Source organism: Elephantulus edwardii, unplaced genomic scaffold (genome assembly GCF_000299155.1).
Source record: "Elephantulus edwardii isolate Elephantulus edwardi_28Jun2011 unplaced genomic scaffold, EleEdw1.0 scaffold00179, whole genome shotgun sequence".
NCBI classification, from domain to species: Eukaryota; Metazoa; Chordata; class Mammalia; order Macroscelidea; family Macroscelididae; genus Elephantulus; species Elephantulus edwardii.
In genome coordinates, this window is record NW_006399929.1 from 6,377,820 (window position 1) to 6,389,204 (window position 11,385).

The window sequence follows — 11,385 nt, forward strand, 5'->3', positions numbered from 1 at the left end:
GATCAGAGACCTAGGGGTAAAGCCCAAAACCATAACATTCATAAGAGACAAACTGAGATCAAGCTTCAAAGTGCTAATCCAAGTGACTGCCAAATACAACCAGAAATGCACAATTTAAAGAGGATAAAATTGATACATGGGACCATCTAAAGATTAAATCCCTGTGCACATAAAAAACTTTTTCCAACAAGGTGAAAAGAAAACCTACAGAATAGGAACAAACATTTGGTAATACCATCTCAGAGAAGAGTCTTATAACAAAAGTTTACAGAAAACTCCTGGGCCTCCACAAGAAAAAGACTGATGACCCAATTACAAAATGGGCAAAAGATATAGAAAGAATTTTCACAGAGGACAATATTTGAATGACAAACACATGAATAAATGCTCCAAATCACTGGCAATAAGAGAGATGCAAATCAAAACCACAATGAGGTACCAACTCTCTCTAGCCTGCACTTCTGGCAGTTCTCTGTTGATGTGCTGTTCCAGTCATTTTTGGATATTCTTCAGTAGAATCTTGCTTGCCTGTGACATTAATGATATTGTTTGATAATTTCCACACTCTGTCAGATCACCTTTCTTTGGAATGGGAATAAATATAGATCTCTTCTAGCCAGTTGGCCAGATGATTGTTCTCCAGATTTCTTGGCTCAACTTGGTGAACACATCTAGGGCAGCATCTGTTAGTTGATATATGTCAATTGATATACCATCAATTCCTGGGGCCTTATTTTTGTGCCAATTTTTCAAAGCAGCTTGAACTTCCTCCTTCAATCACCATAGGTTCTTGCTCATAGCTTGTTTCAAGAAATTCTTCTGTGTCCACCAATTCCTTTTGGTATAGTGACTCTGTATACTCTTTCCATCTTCTTTCAATACTTCCTGGATCATTAATTCTGTCCAAAGCATCCTTTAGTATTACAACTTGAGGCATGAATTTGTTATTCAGTTCCTTGAGCTTAAGAAATGCTGAGCAAGTTCTGCCCCTTCGATTATCTGACTTCAGCTCTCTGCACATTAGGGACAATAAGTAAAGTATAATAAATAAAGAGAACAAAAGTGGCAAAAGTAAAATCCAACAGAACAGACTTAAAATCCAAATTCATTACAAGAGACAAGGGAATTATGTTTGTTGTTTGTTAAATGCAGTTGAGTTGTAGACAACTCATAGCAACCCTATGAATGAAAGACCTGAGCACTGTTCATAGAGTTTCTGGAGGCAAGCCATTTCAGAAGTGCATGCCATTCCTGCTTCCAAGCTTGTTTTAATCGGGGAGCTCCACCAAACACTGTCCATCATGGGTGACCATTATCACATTTGGCACATTAGTGTCACAGCGTTTAGCACCACAGCAACCACAAGTTACCTCTGTACAGCAATGCACAGACCAGTGCTATACCATGTAGAAGGCTGTTTGACCAAAAAACAGTATCAATTCACCAAAGGGCATAATTGTCTCCACATTTGCAGGCAGAGACTCTTTAAAAAAACATTCTTGCTCTCCAACACGTTAAAGCTCATGGCAGCAAATTTGCCCAATGTCTTTTAATTTCTTGACTTTTGTTTCCTTGGGTATTGATTATGAATCCAAAGAAAGTGAAATTCTTTATAACTCAAATATTTTCTCTATCTTGAGTATGCTTATGGGACCAGTTGTGACAAATTTTGTTTTCTTGATATTGGGGTATACTCCATATTGAACACTGGTCTTTGATCTTCAGTATTTCAAGTCTTCTTCATTTTCAGCAAGCAAGGTTGTGTCATTTGCTTAACAGGTTGTTGATGAGAATACCTTCAATCCAGATGTCACATTCCTCTTCAGATCAGCTTCGTGGATTATCTATCCAGCACACGCATTACATAGGCATGCTAAAAGGATATAACCCTGGTGCACACTTTTTCTCATTTTAAACCGTTCAGTATCTCCTTCTCTTGGTTCATGTATAGGTTCTTGATAAGTGCAATTCAGTGTTCTGGTATTTCTGATCTTGTCAATATTATCCATGATTTATGAATATTCACACAGTTAAATGCCTTTGCATAATCAATAAAAACACAAGTTACTGTTACTGTGTACCATTGAGCCAGAACCAACCCATGGATGACCCTCCAGTGGGTTTTCAGAGGTAGTTAGTTGCATGGGAGGTGATTGCCCATCCTTCTCTCATGTAGCTGTGGATTTGAACCGTGCGCCTTTGGGATTGCAGTACAGCTTCTTGCCACAAAGCCACCAGAGCTTCATTCTCTGCTTTAAACCAAGGTCCATCTGACATCAGTAATGATACCCTTCATTGCATGTGTTCTTCTGAATCCAGCTTGAAGTTCTGACAATTATCTGTTGATGCGCTGCTCCTTTCATTTTAAAATAATCTTCAGCAAGATTTTACTTGTATGTAGTAATGATAATATTCCTGCATTCTGTTTTATCATCTTTTCCTGGAACTGGCAAAAATACGGGTTTTTTCCCCAGTTTGCCAGGTAGCTGTCTTCCAAATATTGACATAAGTAACTGAGCGTATTCAAAGCTGTATTTGTTTGCTGAAACACCTCAAATGATATTCTGTCAATTCCTATAGCCCTATTCTTTGTCAGTGCCTTCAGTGTCACTTTGAGGTCTTCATTCACTACCATTGATTCTTTATCACATGCAACTTCCTGAAAAGGCTCAGGGTCCATTGATTTTTCTTTTTTACATTCCTTTTGTCTTTATTTGATAGTCTTTCAATATTTTGCCCATGTTGCTCTTAAGTGCTGTGGAGTCGAGTATGACACATTGTGATCCTTTGAACAGCATACCTGAACACTGTCTTTCCTGTGCCATGCTTGTCATCCCCAACACACTTGAGTTCATTGTCACAGTCTCTGTGTTAATCTAGCTTGATGAGAGTCTTCCTCTCTTTTGCTGAGCCTCCACATTTCCAAAGATTAGCTCCTCCTAGCAACATGCCAACGTATGTGAGACAAAGTGTCATCATCCTTGCCTCCGGGAAGCACTCTGGCTATGCTTTCCCCAAGACATAGATGTTTGTTCTTTTGACAGTCCGTGGGAAACTTAGTACCCTCCTCCAACACCACAACTCAAAGCATCCGCTCTTCTGTCTTCTTAATTCATTATCTGTCTCTCAGATGCATAGCAGTTGCTTGAAAAGACATAATGCAACTTAAGACTTATATTGTTTTCAACTCTTTCAACTTGAGATATGCAAATCCACTTTGGAGATGCAAATCAAAATTACAATGAGATACCCTCTATCTCATGCAACTCAAATAATAGACTGACACTGAACAACAACAAAACTCCTAAAACAACAAATGTTGGAGAGAGATTGGAACTCTTACACACTACTGATGAGAGTGAAAAATTGTATACGCATTACAAAAAAACTAGTAAAATAACTTGTTTTAAAAGCTAAAAATAGAAATGTCGTATAGTCCATCAGTCTCATCCATAAGGCTATGTTCTAAAAAATAATAACCCTGCCACTGAGCCACACAGAATAAAGAACAATTCAGAGAGAGGGCTAGTGATGTATTAGGAGGGAACTGCACTGTTAACGCAAAGGTGGCCTTCTCCGGAAGTTCAAATCAAGCAGCAACTCCTTAGTCAAAGGTCATTTCTTATGTGATTTATAATCTCCCAAATCCTGCTAGAGGGAGCTCTGGTGGCCTAGTGGTAAGGAGTTGTGCTGCAATCCCAAAACATACAGTTCAAATCCACCAGCTGCTCCACAGGAGAAAGATGGGCAATTTCTTCCCATTAAACTGCCTCTGAAAATCTACTGGAGGGTCAGCTATGGGTCAATTCCAACTGAATGGTACCCAACAACCTATCCAGCTAGAGGGTCTACCACAAGTTAGTTCCAACTCAATGGCAATGAATTTGAGCTTTTTCATGATAAAGACTGTACCATATACAATCCTGAAATAATTATAATAGTAATTATTTGTGAGTGGGTATATAACTTGATAATATGTGCTAAGTAGATGTAGAAGTTTGTATAGGACTACATCTCTTGTGTAAATAGGTATGATTTTAGATTTTTCTACACAGATATTTGTGTATGCTACATGCATATTCCTATATATATGTAACAGATTGCATAGAGGGTACAGCTATGGAAACCTCTTACACATAACCAAACACTTCACAGGGCTGAGCTACTGACCTGAGGACCTTAATCTCAGGAGACTTCTAGCTCAGTTGGCATAACAGCATCTAAAGACCAATGTTCTATGTTCTTGTTTGCTGTGTAGCATCTGGTCATAAACACTTGAAGTTGGTCATCTAAAACACAACTATAGATCCCTTCCCAGTGAAGAAAGTGAAAGATTTAGGGAAACAATTAGTCCAAAGGATCAATGGACTACACAAACCACAGCATGGCCAGCCTGAGTCAGAAAAGCCAAATCTTGCCTATCTCTTGCCGTACCTATTGCCACTGACTATTCTGACCTGGGACACAATAGAAGGTCCTGGTTAGAGAGGGAGGAAAATGTAGACCCAAACTCAAACCTGTTTAGAAAAAAAAAAGAAATATACCAGAGCTACTGGTCTGATAGAAGTGGGAAGGAATCCCTAAGGATATTTCTCAAATTCACCCTTCTAAGGCGGAAACATGCATAGGGTTTTCAGAGGCCTGCCATTTCAGAAGTGGGTGGCCAATCCTTCTTCCTAGTCTATCTTAATCTGAATGTTCAGACTTAGAGGAGTATCTGACAGACAAGCAATTTGTGGAGCAGTGAAAGATAAATCCCTTATTGTGGAGTTAAGCATTAGTTACAGTGTTGACCCCATGCTTAGCCCAGTGCCTTGACCCATTTACTTCCCAGCTCCACCCTCCACCAGGATAACCGTTCACATCTGCCAGGTCCCTTCAGAAAATATCTTCCATTGTCCAACCCATGATCTGACAGCTTGTATCTGAAGCTTTCTTTGCTTCTGTAATTCCAAACATGTCAACTGCTTACATTTTTTTTTTTCATTTGCCCAGTGTCTCTTAAGTTTAGTTGTACTGTCTCCCAGGGAAGGTGGCGTGTCCTGTAGAACTCCTGTGTAGATTATGTTTTACTTTGTGAAAGACTTTAATGAAATAACATATGAGCAAGAGCCTATGGTGATGAAGGAAGAAGTTCAAGCTGCTTTGAAGGAAATAGCAAAAAATAAGGCCCCCGGAATAGATGGTATACCAATTGACATATTTCAGATAACAGATGTTGCCCTGGATGTGCTCACCAACTTGTGCCAAGAACAACCACTTGGCCAACTGACTGGAAGAGATCTATATTTGTTCCCATTCAAAAAAAAGGTGACCCAACTGAGTGTGGAAACTACAGAACAGTGTCATTGATTTCACATGCAAGCAAGATTCTACTGAAGATTATCCAAAAACAATTAGAACAGCACATCAGCAGAGAACTGCCGGAAGTCCAGGCTGGGCTTGGAAGGGGTCGTGGTACTAGGGATATTGTTGCTGATGTTAGATGGATCTTGGCTGAAAGCAGAGAATACCAGAAGAAGGTCTATCTGCATTTCATTGATTATGCAAAGGCATTTGACTGTGTGGATCATAACAAACTGTGGCTGACTCTGAGAAGAATGGGAATCCCAGAACATTTAATTGTGCTAATGCGAAACCTGTACTTGGACCAAGAGGCAGTAGTCAGAACAGAGCAGGGTAACACTGCATGGTTCAAAATTGGGAAGGGTATACGCCAGGGATGCATCCTGTCTCCATACCTTTTCAACATGTATGCATAGCAGATTATCCGAGAGGCTGGGCTCTATGAGGAGAATTGTGGCATCAGGATTGGTGGAAGATCTATTAACAATCTGCATTATGCGGATGACACAACCCTGCTTGCTGAAACTGAGGAGGACCTCATGCACTTGCTGCGAAGGGTCAAGGACTGCAGCCTTCAGTATGGACTAAGGCTCAATGTCAAGAAGACAAAGATTCTCACCACTGGACCAATTGCCAGCATCAGGATGGATGGCGAAGAGATTGAGATTGTTCACAGCTTCAGTTTGCTCGGCTCCACAGTCAACACTCTTGGCACCAGCAGTCAGGAAATCAAAAAGCGTATCGCGATGGGAAAGTCTGCTGTTAGGGACCTCTCTAAAATAGTCAAGAGTAATGGTGTCTCTCTGGAGACTAAGGTGCGCCTGATACAGGCCATGGTCTTTGCAATCACTTGTTATGCATCAGAGAGTTGGCAATGACTAGGGAGGACAGGAGCAGAGTTGATGCCTTTGAGCTGTGGTGCTGGAGAAGAGTACTGAATGTACCATGGACTGCCAGGAAAACAAACAGATTCATCTTGGAGAGGATTAAACCAAGCTACTCCTTGGAGGCAAGTCTTCTGGGGCTTTGTCTGACATACTTTGTACATGTTGCCAGGAGGGACGGGTCCTTGGAGAGGGACATCATGTTTGGGAGGGTGGAGGGACAGCGCAGGAGGAGAAGACCCTCTATGAGATGGATTGATTCAGTGACTGGGGTAATCGGGATGGGTGTGTCAGAGGCAGTGCGGTTGGCGCAGGATAGAGCAGGGTTTAGGGCTGTTGTACATAGGGTCGCTATGAGTCCGAAACGACTCGATGGCACATAACAACAACAACAAGGCGGAAACAAAGCCATTTTTAGAAGCCACCTCTCAATCACATAACTGACTAGACCTTATAAAAACATTCAGAGCTTTGGTGGTGTGGCTTATAGGGACTTGAGCTCCTAGCCCAACGGCAGAGTCTGCCATCATCTCTGTGGGAGAGTGAGGGGCAATTTCCTCCCATGTGACTCAGATTTACAGCCTCTGAGAACCCGCTTGAGCGTCAGCTACGACTCTGTTCAGAATGGACCACAATGAGTTTAAGTTTGAGTAAAATTTAGAACAATCGACTGTATGAGCTCAAAAGGACAACGTCTACCCCAAAACAAAGATGAGGACGCAGAAAGGGACAAATGGAAATGAGGAACCTTGAATTGAAATGAGAGTGTTGTCACATTGTCATGATTGCAGCCAACGTCATGGAATAATCTGCACAAACCGTTGAATGAAAGCTTGATTTTCTGTGTAAACATTCCCTTAAAGCACAACACAAATGTTCCTGTTTGTAAGACCTTGATTTTAAAGGTTGAAAGCTGTTAATAGTTTTTGAAATATTTTTACTAGTCAAATACACCAAAAAAGTCCAAGATAATTTAATATGACAAGAGGTTGCCTGATTCACATACTAAATTGTTCTGTGCAGGGAGATTTTACAATCCAGGAGCCATAAACATGTTGCTATGACCAGGATTTTAACAATGTTTTCACTTCTTAATAGGAAGCAGACATACACAATCAATATTCTGCTGATATAATATTCTGGCTGTATAAAATGACCCAGCAATGCTCCCTGCACCCCGAGTCCTTCTCATCTTGTCAATTTATCACTTGAGAACACACTGCTTACTTGATTAATGATGTCTGTAGCACAGTAAATGATCAGATAAATTTTGTCTTCAACAGCCACATGAAGGCTTGGTTCCTCATTAGCTTCAAATGCAGGTATAGACTGTGGATTAAGATGCAATTAGGACTTAATCTGGGCTGATCCTTTAGGCAAATGACTCATATACAGGTAAATGTTAATATTCCATTGGAGAGTGAGTCGATTTAGAAACTGGTTGTGTACAAAATTAGGGATTTTTCCATCAGAGCCAGAAAGTACCTAAGGAGACACCTTCTTGCTGTAACTAATAGCATGAGTGTCATGTAACACTTTCCCATTTGCCTTGTTACATTGGCTAGAGTCTCCTGTTGTTGTTGTGAGGTGCTGTCGAGTCACCTGTGACCCTTAGCAACCCTGTGTACAACAGCTCTGAAACTGGCCCTGTCCTGAGCTCGAATCACTGATTCTGACACACCCACCCGTATTGTCCAGTTACTGTATCAATCCATGTCATCTGGAGTCTTCCTCTCCTGCACTGTTCCTCCACCCTTCTGAGCACGATATCCTTCTCCAAGGACTGGTCTCTCCTGGCCACGTGCCCAAAGAATGCAAGATGGAGTTTCAAAATCCTAGCCCCCAAGAAGAAACGTGGTTTCATCCTCTCCAAGACAGACAGTTTTGTTTTCTTGGTGATCCATGGTATGTTCAATACTCTTCTTGATCACCACAACACAAAGGAATCAATTCTTCTTCTGTCATCCTTAGTCATTGTCTAGCTCTATGATGCATAGCAAGTAATTGCGAAGACCATGGCCTGGAGCAGACACACATTAGTCTCTAGACTGATATTGTTGCATTTCAATACTCTGACGAGGTCCCTGACTACAGATTTTCCAAGTGCAATTTGTCATTAACAACATTGGTCTCTTCTTCATCTATCATGTTGCTGCCAAGTGATAGATGATAGAGTCGAGTGTCCTGTATCTACAGCCAAATCTCACGCTGTCCAGCATTTTCTGTTTTAAAAGTCAATGACCTGCTACATTCCAGATATTCCGAATGATCAGAAAGTAGTCAATGAAATGCTTAATTTCACAATCTGGGAAATATTTGCATACTGAATCTGTCTCCCTTCATAATGTACTTTTGAAATACATGGTAGTTCAAGTGAAAACACCAGTTCTGAAAGGATAAGGGGAAGACTTGATATTTCTAGAATGATTGCTTCAGATTCATCTGATGGAAGGAACGCCTCCAGAGCTAGTCTTGCTGCACTGGATTAATACTCCTTCTTATTCTGCCCATGTCTCGTTTTATACTGAACACTACCTATCACAGCACAAAAAGCAAAATACGGCCCCATCACATTACCTGTTGTTGCAGTTTCCTTAAAGTCAAGACGAACCTATTGTATTTGTGCAAACTGGTGCAAAGCAGACACAGGGTTTTCTCTTTGCATGTTTGTATTTTATTATAGCTTCCTGTTTTCATAATCTGTCCTGCTAAGATTAACAGCAGACTATTTATAAGACGTCTCAGGTCAACACAGTCCCAAATGTTTGACCTGCTGTGTACATCCATGATTCCTGACATCAATAGCTCCTCCACTTCTCGGTCTCCTACATCCTTTATGTCCTTTGGGATCAATTAACTGCTAGAAGGTCTCCCAGAGGTTCAGACTCATAAGGAGAATGACTCATGTTAAGTAAGTATCAGGCTGATTTTGGAGAAACTGGTGAGCAATGGGCCAGGATCTTGTAGAGTGTCAGGTATGGCACAGCGGATGGTGAAGAGACTGGGGAGCAGCTGAAAGTTACACCCCAGGCCAGCGGACCTCTCCAAAGGAAAAAGACACCTGACGCTGAGGTCCCATAAGCTTCAAGTTGGGTGAGGCTTGTATCCCATTCTAATCCTATCTCCTTAATGCAATAATTAATTCAGCTCAAAATAAACAGTCAATCATTGGCTAGACGAGACATCTGAATGATAAACCTTCAACACTCAGAATTCCTTGGTATTCTTTTCTTAATTTTTAAGGAGATCATTTGAAATAGATATAAGGCCCTTGGAAAGCAATGACTCTGGAAAACTGCCTGTCATGTGTACAGCCTTGAAAGCCATAGTCATCACTGCAGGTACTTACTGTCTGGGTAGATGATTAAACTGGCAAGATTTTCCTTCAGCATCTGAACAAAGCTAGGAACCAGAAACTCTGAAACAAGTTATGTTGCCAGGCATTTTCTCACTTTGCCTCAGCTCAGGTCTGAGGGCACCGTGAGCCTGGCCACAGGCAAGTGGGAGCTTGCTGGCTCCACTTCCCCCTCTGGCCTCCTTGACCTCTGCCTCAATCACAATATAGACAATCACATATCTGTTAGATTTAGTTCTTTGGCATTGATGACAACCTCCATCTGAAAGATGAGTCTGGTGTGACTCTCTCCCCAGTACCAGTTACTTCAACTGACTATCTTGTTTGCAAGAAAAGGTTGGAAATTACAAAAATGGCTAAAACTTGGTGTGCGTAGGAAGTGGAGACATTAAGAATCCCTTTTCTCTCCTGGAAAAGCATTTTTGTTTTTTCTTTTCATTGCTTCACTTGTTGCTGGGAGCTGTGGTGGTGCAGTCCGTAGGGATTTGCACTGCTAACCCAAAGATTCTCACTACTGGCTGGCAGCATCATGAGAGATGGTGAAGAGACTGAGTTTGTTAACAGCTTTAGTTGGCTCAACCCCCCACCAACACTCTTGGTACTAACAGTCAGGAAATCAAAAGATGAATTGCATTGGAAAAGTCTGCTGTCAGGGACATCTCCAGATTACTGAAGAGCAATGATATCAGTCTGGAGACTAAAGTGCTCCTGATCCAGGCCATGGTCTTCACAATTACTTGCTATGGATCAGAAAGCTGGACAATGACTAGAGTTGATAGAAGGAGAATCGATGCCTTTGAGCTGTGGTACTGGAGAAGAATATTGAATATACCATAGACTGCTAGAAGAACAAACAGGTTTGTCCTGGAGAGGATAAAACCAGGCTGCTCTTTGGAGGCAAGGAATTCTGAAGCTCCATCTGACATACTTTGACCATGTTGCAAGAAGGGACCAGTCCTTGGAGAGGGACATAATGCTTGGGAGAGTGGAAGGACTGTGCAAGGGAGGAAGACTCTGCATGAAATGGTTTGAGTCAATGATTGGGGTAATGGGGGTAGGTGTGTCTGAGACAATAAAGTTGGCTCACTATAGACCAGGGTTTGGAGCTATTGTACATAGGGTCACTATGAGTTGCAAGAGACTCAAAAGAACATAACAACAACCCAAAGGCAGCACCTTTGCAGAGTTTCAAATCCATTAGATCCTCTTTGGGAGAAAGACAAGATATCTCCTCCAGTGACATTTACAGCCTCCGTAAAGGCAAGGATCTATCTTGAAGAAAGTACAGCCAGAGAGCTCCTTGGAGGCAAAGATGACAAAGCTTCAGCTCACGTACTTTGGGTATCTTGTTAAAGAGAGGTTGTTCCTTGGATAGGGACGTCAGGTTTAGAGAGGCTGAGGGTCATTGAAAGAGAGGAAGATCCTTAAGGAGATAGATTGACACAGTGGCTGCTTTAATGTGCTCTAGTGTGTCAGACATAATGAGGATGCCACAGGGTTCAGATCTGTTATTCATCAGGTTGCTACGACTCATACTTGACTTAGCTGCACCTAACAACAATATCAGAAGAAAGGGATGACAAAGCCTATCTCATATACTTTGGACTTGTTGCTAGAAGCAGCTCTTCCTTGTAGAGGGAAATTATGGTCAGAAAGGTGGAAGGTCATCGAAGGAGAGGAAGATCTCCACCTAGATAGATTGACTATGGACTCAAGTGTATCAGAGATGATGACGATGACATACAATGTCACTATGAGCGGTACTCAACTAGATGGCATCAGACAAAAACAACAACAAAA

The 11,385-nt window shown here is 41.5% G+C and overlaps 1 pseudogene; it reads right to left on the bottom strand.

Annotated features, from left to right (window-relative positions):
- Positions 1-8,420: 8,420 nt before the first annotated feature.
- Positions 8,421-9,557, bottom strand: LOC102863839 (annotated as a pseudogene).
- Between the last annotated feature and the right edge of the window lie 1,828 nt (positions 9,558-11,385).